Source organism: Saimiri boliviensis, chromosome 11 (genome assembly GCF_048565385.1).
Source record: "Saimiri boliviensis isolate mSaiBol1 chromosome 11, mSaiBol1.pri, whole genome shotgun sequence".
In the NCBI taxonomy this organism is placed as follows: domain Eukaryota; kingdom Metazoa; phylum Chordata; class Mammalia; order Primates; family Cebidae; genus Saimiri; species Saimiri boliviensis.
The window spans coordinates 30665113-30681528 of record NC_133459.1 but is presented as its reverse complement, the minus strand read 5'-3'; the positions used below and the strand labels follow the sequence as shown (position 1 = coordinate 30681528).

Sequence of the window (16416 nt, the reverse complement as noted above, 5' to 3'; positions counted from 1 at the left end):
GCCACCGTGCCCAGCTAGTTGTTTTGTATTTTTAGTAGAGACGGGGTTTCACCATGTTGAACAGGATGGTCTTGATCGTTCGACCTCGTGATCCACCCGCCTTGGCCTCCCAAAGTGCTGGGATTACAGGCTTGCGCCACCGTGCCCGGCCTAATTTTTGTATTTTTTTTTTTTTTTTTTTTTAATGAGAGGGAGTTTCGCTCTTGTTACCCAGGCTGGAGTGCAATGGCGCGATCTCGGCTCACCGCAACCTCCGCCTCCTGGGTTCAGGCAATTCTCCTGCCTCAGCCTCCTGAGTAGCTGGGATTACAGGCACGCGCCACCATGCCCAGCTAATTTTTCGTATTTTTGGTAGAGACGGGGTTTCACCATGTTGACCAGGATGGTCTCGATCTCTTGACCTCGTGATCCACCTGCCTCGGCCTCCCAAAGTGCTGGGATTACAGGCTTGAGCCACCGAGCCCGGCCAATTTTTGTATTTTTAATAGAGACAAGGTTTCACCATATTGGCCAGGCTGGTCTTGAACTCCTGACCTCAAGTGATCCACCTGCCTCAGCCTCCCAAAGTGTTGGGATTACAGGTGTGAGCCACCATGCCCAACAAATGATGGAATTAATAATGAAGGAAGTTTACATGCGGTGGGAGTTCTGGAAGGCAAATGTTTGAGCTGGGCTTAGAAGGAAGAATACAATTTCGCTAGGGACTGGAGTGATGGATAAAGGGTCTATTCTGTCAGAGGAAAGAACAGAAAGAGGGGCGCAAACTGGTGAGAATGTGTGAGATGCTTCAGGAATAGCAAAGTTATCAGGTTGGAGTGATTCTTACAGAAGAGAAGGAAGCAATTGTTTAGACCCTGAGACTCCTTCTAACCTAAATACCATTGTATTTTTTTCCCCTAGAAATTGACTTCTTTGCAATGGAACTGTTTCAAAAATCACTAAAATGAGAAAGCAGCCCAAAAGTAAAAACACTGTTGTCTTAGTGTATAAAGTTTCACTGTAGGCTGGGCATGGTGGCTCATGTCTATAATCCCAGCACTTTGGGAGGCCGAGGCAGGTGGGGATTACCTGAGGTCAGGAGTCCGAGACCAGCCTGGACAACATGGTGAAACCCCATCTCTACTAAAAACACAAAAATTAGCTGGGTGTGGTGGTGTGCACCTGTAATCCCAGCAACTAGGGAGGCTGAATCACTTAAGCCCAAGAGGTGTAGGTTGCAGTGAGCCAAGATTGTACCACTGCACTCCAGCTTGGGCGACAGAGCGAGACTCCATCTCAAAAAAAAAAAAAAAAAAAAAAAGTTTCACTGTAAAACAAGGTGATCTTTTAGAATCAACATAATCTGGAGAACTTACATATCACAGTGAGAGATGCTTGAATTTCTCTTTGCAAATTCCCTTCAGTTTATTTTTTAGAATATTGACACAGGTGACAAATTTTATTTATTTTTCATTTTTGAGACAAAGTCTCACTCTGTTGCCCAGTCTGGAGTACAGTGGCGAAATCATGGCTCACAGCCTCAAACTCCTGGGTTCAAGCAATCCTCCTGCTTGAGCCACCCCAGCAGTTGGGACTACAGGCATGTACCATCATGCCCAGTTAATTTAAATTTGTTTCTTTTGTAGAGTTGGGGTTTTACCGCATTGACCAGGCTGGTCTTGAACTCCTGGGCTCAAGCGATCCTCCTGACTCAGCCTCCCAAATTGCTGGGATTACAGATGTGAGCCACGGTGCCCAGCTGTGAATCTGATTTTCTTTCTTCTCTAACTTTTTTTCTTCATGCCTTCTTTTCTAAGAGCTTGTGTAACTTTTGAAGTGATTCTGAGGTCAGGTCTAAAAGATGAGGTCCCAAAATACCTTTGAGCAGCATGGCACTGTCAGAGCAAGGATAGACACACCCACCTAAGGTGACTACTTCAAGGGCAGCATTTGTTCCATTCATAATGCATGCATGCATTCAATGAATATTTATTAAGTACCTACCTAATAGATGCCAGCCATTGTACTGGGTGTTGAGATAAGCGGGAAACAAGATAAATAGGGTTCCTGCTTTTGTGCTGCTTTCTACACAGGGGAGACAGATAAACACCAAGTAAGCAGGGTAGGAATGAGTTCTAGAAAGATGACAAAATGGCCAGGTGTGGTGGCCCACGCCTGTAATCCCAGCACTTTGGGAGACTGAGGTGGGCGCATCATCTGAAGTCAGGAGTTCGAGACCAGCCTGGCCAACATGGTGAAACTCCATCTCTACTAAAAATACAAAAATTAGCCGGGCATGGTGGTGGGTGTCTATAATCCCAGCTACTCAGGAGGCTGATAAAGGAGAATTGCTTCAACCCAGGAGGCAGAGGTTGCAGTGAGCTGAGATTGAGCCTCTGCACTCCAGCTTGGGAGACAGATGCACTCCAGCTTGGGAGAAAGAAGAAAACTCTGTCTCAAAAAAAAAAAAAAAAAAAAAAAAGGCTGGGCACTATGGCTCAAGCCTGTAATGCCAGCACTTTGGGAGGCCAAGGCGGGTGGATCATGAGGTCAAGAGATAGAGATCATCCTGGTCAACATGGTGAAACCCCGTCTCTACTAAAAATACAAAAAAATTAGCTGGGCATGGTGGCGCGTGCCTGTAATCCCAGCTACTCAGGAGGCTGAGGCAGGAGAATTGCCTGAACCCAGGAGGCGGAGGTTGCGGTGAGCCGAGATCGCGCCATTGCACTCCAGCCTGGGTAACAAGAGCAAAACTCCGTCTCAAAAAAAAAAAAAAAAAAAAGCTGATAAAACATGACACTCATAACACTGTGATAGAGTAACTGAGAAGGGATGGGGTTGCTACTTTAAGTAGAATGGTCCAGGAAGATCTCTCTCCGGGGTTCCTGATGGGGGAGAAGAAGCCAGCCATGGCAAATACCATATGGGAAGAGCAGTCTGGACAAAAGGTGCAGCAAATGTAGCCACCTTGAGACAGGTACTGGTTGAGTGAATTCTGGGAAAAAAAAAGGCTGTGTGGCTGGAGAAGACAGTGAACACAAGCAGGTAGAAGTGAGGTAGGCAGGGTCACAATGGTGGATGGCCATGTAGGCTGTGCTAAGCTTTCTCTGGCTATTGTGTAGAAATTGGGAGAAAAATGAAAGCATGAGGACCAATTAGGAGGCTACTACAGTAAATATGCAACAAATATTTATTGAGTATTTACTATGTGCCAACGCTATGCTACAAACTAAGGATATTTTATTTTATTTTATTTTATTTTATTTTATTTTATTTTTGAGACGCAGTTTCGCTCTTGTTACCCAGGCTGGAGTGCAATGGCACGATCTCGGTTCACCGCAACCTCTGCCTCCTGGATTCAGGCAATTGTCCTGCCTCAGCCTCCTGAGTAGCTGGGACTACAGGCACGCGCCACCATGCCCAGCTAATTTTTTGTATTTTTTAGTAGAGACGGGGTTTCACTATGTTGACCAGGATGGTCTCGATCTCTTGACCTTGTGATCCACCCGCCTTGGCCTCCCAAAGTGCTGGGATTACAGGTGTAAGCCACCGCGCCCGGCCCGAAACTAAGGATATAATGGTGAGTAAGATGTGGGTTCCTATCCTCAGGATGCTGATGACAGCAGGGGAACACAGGTAAGTACATTGACAGGTAAGTACATTGCAGATCAGTGTGGATAAAATAATAAGAATAAGGTTAAAATAGGCCAGGAGTGGTGGCTTACGCCTGTAATCCCAGCACTTTGGGAGTCCGAGGCAGGGGGATCACGAGATCGAGACCATCCTGGTCAACGTGGTGAAACCCCGTCTCTACTAAAAATACAAAAAAGTAGCTGGGCATGATGGCACATGCCTGTAATCCCAGCTACTCAAGAGGCTGAGGCAGGAGAATTGCCTGAACCCAGGAGGCGGAGGTTGCGGTGAGCCGAGATCACGCCATTGCACTCCAGCCTGGGTAACAAGAGCAAAACTCCGTCTCAAAAAAAAACCAAAAAAACAAACAAACAAACAAACAAACAAACAAACAAAAAACCAAGAATAAGGTTAAAATAATGAGAATAAGGTTAAGTACAAGGTGTTATAGGAGTACAGAGGAGGGTCACCCTACCCAATTTCAGGGTTAAGGAATGCTTCCTGGAGGAGGTATCATCTAAACTGAACTTGAAAGACCTCAGGTGTTAGCCAGGTAAAGGGCTGGAGAAGCGCATCCCAGGCACAGGAGAGGGTATAGAGGGGAGAGAGAACTTGCAAGTAGTTTGAGAACCTGCAAGTAGTTCAGCCTGGATGGATCTTAGCGGTTTATATCCTGTTAAAAAAGAGATCAGTCTAAGTTTATTTTATTTGATTTTTTTTTTGAGACAGAGTTTTGCTCCTGTTGCCCAGGCTAGAGTACGATGGCATGATGTTGGCTCCCTGCAACCTCCACCTCCTGGGTTCAAGTGATTCTGTAGCCTCAGCCTCCTGAGTATCTGGGATTACAGGTACCCACCACCACACCCAACTAATTTTTATGTTTTTAGTAGAGACAGGGTTTCGCCATGTTGGCCAGGCTGGTCTTGAACTCCTGACCTCAGGTGATCTGCCAGCCTTGGCCTCCTAAACTGCTGGGATTACAGGCGTGAGCCATCGCGCCTGGTCATCCACCATGACTGGCCTATTTTATTCTTATAAGCCTCTTGCTGTTGCATAGCAAAGGCATTCAAAGGTTTTCAGCAGCGGAATGACTTGCTTCCAGGGCCTGCCCAACTCTCACCTGCCTCTCTCCCTAATCTCAAATCAGTCTTAACAATCAACTGCTGAGCTGAAACTTTGACCCTGCTACTATATTCGGTGTTGATATGGTTGATTCAACCAGCATACTGGTTGAATACCTCTGGTCTCTGCTACCTAGTTGAAAAGGAGCAAAGGAGGGGAAAATCAAGATGTTTTCAGTCTCTGTATATCGGAAAAGGACTACCTGAGAAACTTCCTGAGACCACTTACATCCTGTCATCAGTGAGGCCACTGCCCAGGCGTAGAGTGTAGTAAAGGGACTTGAGGCCTACTTTAAGCTTTTTTAAATGAACTTTTGGAAAATCTAATTTGTTGAAGCTTGGGACCAGTCAGTTGATTGTGTGACCCAATAAGCTGACTCACGAAGTTTGTCCCTAAGCTCTAGGGAGGATGTGCATAAAATGGATACCTCATCAGCATGTTTGGTCTGCATTTCTTGGGATAGCAGTTCTCTACCTGTGCCAAGCTCACTAGGGCACTTATGACTCTAAAAAACTTTTTTTTTTTTTTTTTTTTTTTTTTTTTTTTTTTTTTAGATGGAGTCTCACTCTGTCCCTAAGGCTGGAGTGCAGTGGTGTGATATTGGCTCACTGCAACCTTGACATCCTGGGCTCAGATGATCCTCCCAGCTCAGCCCCTCTGAACAGCTGCAACTATAGGCACCATGCCCAGCTAATTTTTGTATTTTTTGTAAAGACTGGGTTTTGCCAAGTTTCCCAGGCTGGTCTCAAACTCCTGGGCTCAAGTCATCCTCCCACCTCAGCCTTTTGAAGTGCTGGAATTATAGGCATGAGCTACTGTGCCCAGTTTGAGATACTTCTTTTGACAGGACAGTCTGATCCTACTTCTCTTCACTTTGCATTACTTACTGGGAACTTGGAATCGCTGAAATAATAAATAATGATAGCCAACATCTATATGCATCTAGTTATTTAATTCTCACACCAGTCATCTGAAGCTGGTACTGTTATTCCTATCTTACAGCTGAGAAAATAAAAGCACAAGGAGGTTAAGTCACTTGCAGGGTTACTAGGGATTTGAATTCAGGTAGTCTGATTCAAGAGCCCCCAATTTTTTTTTTTTTTTTTTTGAGATGGTGTCCCGATCCGTTGCCCAGGCTGGAGTGCAGTGGCGTGATCTCAGCTCGCTGCAACCTCTGCCTTCCAGGTTCAAGCAATTCTCCTGCCTCAGCCCACCAAGTAGCTGGGACTACAGTTGCGTGCCACCATGTCCGGCTTCTTTTTGTGTTTTTAGTAGAGAAGGGGTTTCATCACATTGGCAAGGCTGGTCTCAAACTCCTGACCTCAAGTGATCCATCCACCTCGGCCTCCCCAGAGTGCTGGGGTTTTAGGTGTGGGCCACCATGCCCAGCTGAGAGCCCACATGTTTTAAGCATTATATCATAGATATGACTTACTTAGGAATTTAAATACTATATTCAAAAGATTTAACCATAAACCCTTAAAACTGGCAAAGTTTGGCCCCCAGTTCTGTAAAATTTGATGTAATTATACTGATTTCAATGATTATGTAATGATTTCAGTGTCTTACAAAGTAAACTTACAACTCACTAAAACAGAATTTATTTGTATCATGTTGACCTAAGTGAACGAATTTATTCTAAAACTATTCTTACAGTAAATATCAATGATAAAGTTTAAATTAAGCAATTGTGCTTGCTTTCTGAAAGTTTAGCAAATGTTTTTTGGGGGGAAAGGGAAATGATCCAACCTTCTAAAAAACACAGCCTAAAGGAAACAAGTTGATAAATGTCCCTATTATAAGCAGAGACTTCTGAAATATTTCATTCATCTTAGAGCCCAATACCTATAATGCTTAGTAAGTAATAACTATTAGAAATCATAATTACTAATATTTTTTAAAGAATTTAGTATATGCCAGTCTCTTTATAAGCCTTGAAGTCTCGGATAAAGGCCAATAGTTTATGCCCATTTTACAAAGGAAAAGAAACAGGCTCAAAAAGGTTAAATAATCTGTCCAAGTCGCGTAAGTGGTGAATTAAAGTTTGAAATCCAGGGCTGTCTGATTTCAAAGTCCGAGCTCACAGCTCACAAATAATTGTGGAAATTTGCTCTTAAGAAACACTTATTTACATGCATGAGGTTGATTACTATAATGAGAATTACTATAATTCTCCCAGAATTTTGAACATGAAGTCAGACTCTTTCTTTTATTCTAAACTGCTCCTCGGTTTAATCATAGACACCAGATCAAATTATGAAATGAAAGCATTAGGGGCCATTGTGTTTTTCCTTTTTTTTTTTTTTGAGGCAGAGTCTCGCTTTGTCACCCAGGCTGGAGTGCAGTGGTGCGAGCTTGGCTCACTGAAACCTCTGCCTCCCGGGTTCAAGCGATTCTCACTCCTCCCTGGGACTACAGGCATGCACTACCATGCCTGGCTAATTTTTTGCATTTTTAGTAGAGATAGAGTTTCTCCATGTTGGCCAGGCTGATCTCGAACTCCTGGCCGCAGGTGATCTGCCCACCTTGGCTTCCCAAAATGCTAGGATTACAGGCCTGAGCCACTGCACCTGGCCCCATCATCTTTTTTCTTGACCAACATAAAACTCACTTGACACTTTATTGATGTGTTACAGAGCATATCACAATTTATGAATGCCATGGAAATAATTCCCACATTGTTATTTGCAATTGTTCATAATAGCAAATTTAAAAGATCTCTGTGAAAAATGCTGAAAAAGGCCTAGTGGATATTTTAGCCACTGTGTGGGGTGAGGCCATGAGAGCAGGGATATGAGTGATAATTAGGCATCAATTGCATGGCAAAACCCTAGCATTCGAGGTAAGGGTCTGCCCTGTATGACTTAAAAAGAAAATTACAACATAAGAGTGGTTATGGTTTTTCTGGTTTTGTTTTTGGTGATGAAAATATAAGGTGTTCTCAAATAGAATATTCCTTGAACACTTAAGACAAACTCTGGATAGCATAGAAATGGCTTAGGAAGTCACAGCCAGCTGATTCCTAGGAATGCCACCTGGAAGACAGCAACCTGAAAATCGAGATGACATAAGCTGGGCCTGATGGCTTGACACCTGTAATCCCAACACTAAGAGAGGCAAAGGCAGGAAGACAGCTTGAGGTCAGGAATTTGAGACCAGCCTGGGCAACATAGTGAGATCTTGTTTTCCTCAAAAAGAAAACAAAAAGAAAAACAAGTTTTGAGGTGATGTCAAAGGATGTGGTATATGCTTTAAACAAGTCACCACATACAGTGCCATCTGTATCCAGGGTGGGAGTGGGAGTGACTTTTCTCACATTTCTACTTAATAACTCATAGATTTTTTTTTTCTTTGCAACTCTAGGTTGAGTAGGTTTGAAAGTCCTATTTCCCAAGGGAGGAATACCTTCTCCAGGGAACGCAGTCATTACATTGCTTCTATTAACTTGGAAGCTGAGACTTTCCAGTGGTCATTTTGGACTCCTCCTACTACTGAGCCAATGGCAGATAAGGAGTTTATACTATTAGCTAGGGTGATTAGTCCTGCATGAAAATTAGATTGCTGCTACCAATGGGAAAGAAGAACTATGCTCATTCCCAGTGGATTCACTAGGGTAACTCTTAGTACTCCCATACCTAATAACTGTCGATGTAAAGCTATAGCAAAGCAATAAAGACAGGACCACTTGTGACTTGAATCCTGGGAAATGAAGGCTTGGGTCATCCCACCGAGTAAAGAATTTCCTCTGGCCAACATGTTGGCAGAGGGTGAGGGGAACATGGACTAGAGTGGAAGAAGGCAGCTATGAGGACTAGCTCAGCTTCATGATCATTTTACTGTGGCAAGGTCTGTGGCTACTATGTGTGTGTGTTTATATATATAAATATATAAAAAATGTGTGTGTATGTGTGTGTGTGTTTATATATATAAACACACACATACACACACTTTTTTTTTTTTTTTTGAGACGGAGTTTCGCTCTTGTTACCCAGGCTGGAGTGCAATGGCACGATCTCGGCTCACTGCAACCTCCGCCTCCTGGGTTCAAGCAATTCTCCTGCCGCAGCCTCCTGAGTAGCTGGGATTACAGGCATGTGCCACCATGCCCAGCTAATTTTTTGTATTTTTAGTAGAGATGGGGTTTCACCATGTTGACCAGGATGGTCTCGATCTCTGGACCTCGTGATCCACCCGCCTCGGCCTCCCAAAGTGCTGGGATTACAGGCTTGAGCCACCGCACCCGGCCTTTTTTTTTTTTTTTTTTTTTGAGATGGAGTCTCACTCTGTCACCCAGGCTGGAGTGCAGTGGCGTGATTTCGGCTTACTGCAACCTCTGCCTCTCGAGTACAGGCGATTCTTCTGCCTCAGCCTCCCAAGTAGCTGGGACTTCTGGTGCGTGCCACCACACCTGGCTAATTTTTGTATTTTTTTTGAGACGGAGTTTCACTCTTGTTACCCAGGCTGGAGTGCAATGGTGCGATCTCGGCTCACCGCAACCTCTGCCTCCTGGGTTCAGGCAATTTTCCTGCCTCAGCCTCCTGAGTAGCTGGGATTACAGGCACACGCCACCATGCCCAGCTAATTTTTTGTATTTTTAGTAGAGACGGGGTTTCACTATGTTGACCAGGATGGTCTTGATCTCTTGACCTTGTGATCCACCCGCCTTGGCCTCCCAAAGTGTTGAGATTACAGGCTTGAGCCACCGCGCCCGGCCAATTTTTGTATTTTTAATAGAGATGTGGCTTTACTATATTGGCCGGGATGGTCTCGAACTCCTGACTGCGTGGTCTGCTCGCCTCAGCCTCCCAAAGCGGTGGGATTATAGGTGTGAGCCAGTGCACCCAGCGTTTTTTGTTTTTTGTTTTTTGTTTTTGTTTTTGTTTTTGTTTTTTAGACAGGATCTCATTTTGTCACCTAGGAGGGAGTGCAGTGGCACAAACAGGGCTCGCTCCAGCCTCAACCTCCCAGGCTCAAGTGATCATCCCACCTCAGCCTCTCCAGTTGCTGGGACCACAGGTGCACATTATTTACACCCCACTAATTAAAATTTTAAACATGTATATATTTTTTAAATTAAATGGGCTCTTGCTTTGTCACCCAGTGACATGATCATAGTTTACTGCAACCTTGAATTTCTACCTCAGCCTCCCAAATAGCTAGAACTACACGTGCATATTACCATGCCAGCTTATTTTTAAATTTCTTGTAGAGATGAAGTCTCACTATATTCCACAGGCTGATCAATATAGTGAAAACTCCTTGACCTCCCAAAGTGTGCTGGGATTACAGGCGTGCCCCACCACACCCAGCCCCTAATTTTTTTTTTTTTTTTTTTTTTTGAGACAGAGTCTCGCTTTGTTGCCCAGGCTGGAGTGCAGTGGCGCAATCTCGGTTCACTGCAATCTCTGCTTCCCAGGTTCAAGTGATTCTCCTGCCTCAGTCTCCTGAGTAGCTGTGACTATAGGCTCATGCCACCACACCTGGTTAATTTTTGTATTTTTAGTAGAGATGGGGTTTCACCATGTTGGCCAGGCAGGTCTCCAACGCCTGACCTCAGGTGATCCACCTGCCTTAGTACCAAAGTGCTGGGAATACAGGCGTGAGCCACCATGCCCAACCCCATATATATATATATTTTTGTACAGTCTCCATATGTTGTCCAGGCTGGTCTTGAACTCCTAGGCTCAAGTGATCCTCCAGCCTTGACCTCCCAAAGTGCTGGCATTACAGATGTGAGCCACTGTGCCCAGTCTGTAGATACATTTATTGATTATTTCTCTTTTCAGTACTATTTGATGTGAAAGACATTGATGGTGGCTAATTTTACAGCTTAGGTTTCAGATGGGAGAATAATCGAACTGACGTTCCTTGGCTATGATGTGGTTGGTGGCTGATGGACTTTGTGCTTCCCCTGTGTTTCCCACCCCCATCCATTCTCTGACCTTACTTGCTCTGTGTGCAGGAGGCTAACCCCCATGGGCTGTATCTTGTTGGCTCATTGCTCACCTGGGTTCGGCCTAGTGGGAGGCACTTAGGAGAATGACATGCAGAAGAAGAATTTAGGGTCTTCCACTGTTCTGGGATGCATTTTAATTTTTTTTTTCATGTATATATATATTTTATTAACAAGCAACATAATCAAAAACATAAACACAGCAACCTTAAAGCTGAAGCAGCAATAAGTCAAACTGCTGCTGCAGTTCACAGATGTACCTGGGGTACGTGATCCCTCATTGCGAGGCAGGACATAGGCACATGACTGTGTATTTAGGTATATATGTGACCAAGAAGAATCAGAGAAATGGAAAACACTGGAGAACAGAAAGTAACAAGAACTTTTCATCAGGCAATCCCAACGCGCTCTGCTCTTTTCCTCTGCTTTGCCTCTGTATCTTCTGTGGTTCCAGTTCCAGCTGAACTTGTGACAGTCCCAAATCATTCCTTCCTCTTTTTTAGTTTCTCATCATCTTCAGGCTTTCTGGATATTGAAGAGACATTCAAACTAAATATTTGAGCTCTTTCCTTCAGCTTATTCAAGTTGACCATAGGTTTGTTATCAGATGACAGACCTTTTGTTGGAACTGAAGAAATCCCAAACCTAGCTGCCCGAGCAGCTTTCTTACTCTCCAAGCTCACAGGTACATTGAATCGTTCGGCCTTCTGCATTCACTGTCTGTGGTATTTCAGATGTAATTTTCACCACTTTCTTTTCTGCTGCCACATCAACAGTTTTTTCAGGGGGTTCTTCCTCTTTGACAGGGAGCTCTATAAGCTTTGTTTCTTCTTCCTCTGTTTCATCTCTCAGTGCATCTTCTTCATTTGCCTCCTCTCCAGCATGTTCTTCAAGATATGCCTGGAGTCTGTGGATAAGATCTTGCTTTATTCCCTTGGTCTCCAAACCATGAGCAAGACATTCTTGCTTTAGTTCAGCAAGTTTCAGCTTATGGAGCTCCACTGTCTTGGTTGCCATCTTGTTACCCCTCCGCACTTTAATTTTAAAAAATTGTTTTTGAGACAGAGTCTTACTCTGTAGCACAGACTGGAGTGCAGTGGCACAATATTGGCTCACTGCAACCTCTGACTCCTGGGTTCAAGTGATTCTCCTGGCTCAGTCTCCTGAGTAGCTGAAATTGCAGGCAGGCACAACCATGCCCAGCCAATTTTTGTATTTTTAGTAGAGATGGGGTTTTGCTGTGTTGGCCAGGCTGGTCTCGAACTCCTGATGTCAGGTGATCCACCTGTCTTGGCCTCCCAAAGTGCTGGGATTACAGGCATGAGCCACTGTGCCCAGCCACATTTTAAATTTTTTCTGGCAATGGCTGCTTCCTTCCAAGACAATAGCTTCTGTCTGTGGCCCCTGTTCCGTGGCTTGGTGTATCATTGGGTTCAAGGAAATTCCATTTCCTCCCCTTGCCTATTGAGCGAGCACAGTCATGGTGGCTTTCTACTATTGCTAGCCTCTGGCTGCCTCAACCTCCCTGGTTCCCATAACTTTACCCATATCTCTTGAATATTCCCTTCATAGAAGTTTCTTGAATTATCTAAGTTTAGTTCAGTTTCTTGCTAAGAGCCCAAATGACAAATCAATCATTTAATGGTGAATTGCAAAATTACTGAAATAAACGTGAGTTTATTATTAAAAATAAATTAACAAAGTTATAAAACATATTAAGAACGATTGAGGGAGGCTGAGATGGAAGGATTGATTGAGCCCAGGAGGTGGAGGCTGCTGAGCCATGATCGTGCCACTGTACTCTAGCCTTGGTGACAAGAGTGAGGCCCCTGCCGGGCGTGGTGGCTCAAGCCTGTAATCCAAGCACTTTGGGAGGCCGAGGCGGGTAGATCACGAGGTCAAGAGATCGAGACCATCCTGGTCAGCATGGTTAAACCCCGTCTCTACTAAAAATACAGAACATTAGCTTGGCATGGTGGCGTGTGCCTGTAATCCCAGCTACTCAGGAGGTTGAGGCAGGAGAATTGCCTGAACCCAGGAGGCGGAGGTTGCAGTGAGCCGAGATCGTGCCATTGCATTCCAGCCTCGGTAACAAGAGTGAAACTCCGTCTCAAAAAAAAAAAAAAAAAAAAAAAAAAAAAAGAGTGAGGCCCTGTGAACTTTGAAAGATTGAGATGAGAGGATTGCTTGAGGCCAGGAGTTTGAGACCAGCTTGGGCAATACAGTGAGACCTCAACTCTAAAAGAATTTAAAAAATAAGCCCGGCATGGTGGCATAACTCTGTAGTCCTGAGGCAAGAGTTCAGGGTTGCAGTGAGCTATGATCATGTTACTGGGTAACAGAGCAAAAGCCTGTCTCTGAAAATAAGTTTTTAATGTAAAAATAAAATAAAATAAAATAAATTGAGCAGTTACTATGTGCAAATTAGATATTCAGAATATAAAAATTCGTGGTGGTTGCTGCCAGTTGTACAAGCCAACTGGGATACAGATGTGTACATAAACTGCACAGTATGGCAAGTACTCGCTAGTAGAGTTATTAAGGTACTATGGAACAGATTTGAAGTTTTCTCATTTATTTCACATATTGAATTTATTTTAGTCTCCCTATCCCCAAAATAGCCAATTTGGGCATATAAAATTGAAGATAGACATAACTATTTTAAAAAGATTATTTTCATATTCTATCTTAGTATATTAATTTCCAGTGTAGCAGAAAAAAGATTTGGAGGAAAACCCACCAAAGTGTTCCCAGTTGTTACCTTTGAGAAATGGGAATACGAGAAAAAAATTTATAATCACTTTACATAGTTCTATATTATTTTAAATTTTTTCTATTTTTAACTTAAAAAATTTGGTAAAATCTCTATACAATTAAATATGTAATATAAATGAAAGAAAAAAGGAAACAATGCTTATGGCAGACCTTGAAGGGGAGAATATTGATTTGGGCCTTAAAGAACAAATAGAAGGGCTGGGTGTGGTGGCTCACACTTGTAACCCAGCACTGTGGGAGGCTGAGCTAGGCAGAGCACCTGAGGTCAGGAGTTCAAGACCAGCCTGGCTAATATGGTGAAACTCCATCTCTATTAAAAATACAAAATTAGCTAGGTGTGGTGGTACATGCCTGTAATCCCAGCTACTTAGGAGGCTGAGACAGGATTGAGCCCGGGAGGCAGAGGTTGCAGTGAGCCGAGATCGTGCCACTGCACTCCAGCCTGGGTGAGACTCTGTCTAAAACAAACAAACAAACAAAAAACAAGTAAGCTGAATTGCTGGGCACTGTGGCTCATGCTTAAGCTTAGGAGTTCCAAGACCAGCCTGGCCAAGATGGTGAAACCCCATCTCTACAAAAATTACAAAAATTAGCTGAGCACAGTAGCATGCACCTGTAGTCCCAGCTGCTTGGGAGGCTGAGGCAGAAGAATCACTTGAGCTAGGGAGGGCAGAGGCTGCGGTGAGCCAAGATCGCACCATTGCACTCCAAGCCTGGGTGGCAGGAGTGAAACCCTGTCTAAAAAAAAAAAAAAATGAGTAGGAGGAATTCACGAATTAGAGAAAGAGGAGAGGATAAAACATAATCACAGAATATCTTATTCTTTTTTTAGATTGCTATCATACCTCCTTCACACCTGCCCCTGTAGTTTGTTGAAATATATATATATATATATATATATATATATATATATATATATTTTTTTTTTTTTAGAAAACAAATCTGGCCAGATGCTGTGCCTACACCTGTAAACCCCGCACTTTGGGAGGCCAAGGCAGGAGGATCACGAGGTCAGGAGTACAAGACCAGTCTGGCCAATGTGGTGAAACCCTGTCTCTACTAAAAATACAAAAATTAGCTGAGCATGGTGCCACGTGCCTGTAGTCCCAGCTACTCAGGAGGCTGAGGCAGGAGAATCACTTTAGCCCGGGAGGTGGAGGTTGCAGAGAGCCGAGATTGTGCCACTGCACTCCAGCCTGGTGACAGAGCAAGACTCCATCTCAAAAAAAAAAAGAAAAAGAAAAGAAAAGAAAACAAATCTGTATTGAGTCCTTGCTCTATGCTGGTGTGATAGGTACCAAGGCAGTGCAAGTCATAGTTCCTGCTCTCAAAGTAGGCACAGTACCAATGAGGAGTTAAGACATCTCAGAACAGTTAAAGACAGCTCATGGTTCAGTGCCAATGGGTTTGGCCCATGAAAGTGCAGAAAAAGCTGCACTGTACATTGCCAAGGTTTGATCCCAGGAGCCTTGGAACAGTGGTAGCATTTATAAAAATGGAAAGTTGGAAAAAGCAGGTGGTTTGGGAAGCAGATATACCTATAGTGAAATATCACAGTCTATATAAATTACTATTTGGCTATGCAAATGAGCAAGGCTGCAAAAATAATGTTTAGACTGCAGAGTGCCAGAAACTATAATAATTCCTACCTTTCTAGGGTATATGCCGTGCACTGTGCCATGTTGTTTGCTTACATTATCATTTAATCTTCACCACTGTATAAGGCCTTTATGACCCCTATATTTTGGATGAGGAAAATGAGACTTGGAGAGGGTGGGTTGTTTGCTGAGGTCTTAAAACCAGTAGGAAAGTGACAGATTAGCATTTGAACACAAGTCTGTTCAACTCCAAACCACTGGGCTGTGTCATCCACAAGGATGTGGGAGATGCCATTTCCACCTTTAGGTATAAGTTGAAGGCACAGGCAGGTGATCCAGCAGGCACTGACCAATTCCTCAAACAGTCAGCTCTTCACCACCACCAATCCTACACCTCCAACACCGTCAAAGGGAACTCAGAGGAAGTGATCACTGTCCACCAGGGAAGGCTACAGGAAGGAGTTGAGTTTTGAGCCAGGCCTTGAAGGATGGATGAAATTTGAATAGGAGAGGAAATGGAGGGACACTCCAAGCAGAGGAGGATACAAATGCAAAGGAAAGGAGATGGATATGGGGGATAAGGGATGTACAGAATGGAGGGTCTGGACTGGGGCCTGATGGAAAGTCAACTCTAGAAACTAGATATGAAAGGCCTTGAATACTCTTGAATCTACTGCAGGAAGGAAAAGGCTTAATAGGATTCTGAATGGAGATGAGAGGGTGGTAGAAAAAGAATGTCCGGTGGTGAGCTTCAAGTAATCTTTTTAGGAAGGCTGTGATACTCGGAATGGATGGGAATTGGCTGTTTAAACTAGATCAGGCCTGAGTTGACATTGGCAAGAGGGAGCATGAAAAAGAAGGAGATGGATATGAGAAATATTTTGAAGGAAAAAACAGAATAGCAATTGACTGGATTCAGAAAGAAAGGAAAGAAAAAAGATAAGGATCTGGGATTTTATGTAGGGGTGACCAGGAGAATAATGATACCTTTGAGATCGGGAGGGATGGCAGACAGCTTGGTTTTGGTGATCACATAGTCTTTTTTTTTGGAGAGAACAGGTAGAACGTGGGGGCCACAGGACCGGAATCAGCCAGGGAGGCTGAAGATCCTGTGAAAAAGGGAGGAGAGAGAGAGAGAGAGAAGCAAATGTCAGGGTATCGGAGTCAAGAAAACCACAGGGGAGGAGGTCTCAGGTGGCCACCAGGGTCAAATAGTAGAGATGACAAGAATCAGGACAGGAAAGAGACCACTGGGTTTGAAAAAATCAATATGCTCCCCCACAGTAAATTACTTTGAGCAGACCGTCATCTCTCTGTAAAAACTACCAAATGAAAAAGGTGAAGGATGACGGA

The 16416-nt window shown here is 43.8% G+C and overlaps 1 pseudogene; it reads right to left on the bottom strand.

The window, feature by feature from the left end:
* Positions 1-11079: 11079 nt before the first annotated feature.
* Positions 11080-11707, bottom strand: LOC101046145 (SAP domain-containing ribonucleoprotein pseudogene; annotated as a pseudogene).
* Between the last annotated feature and the right edge of the window lie 4709 nt (positions 11708-16416).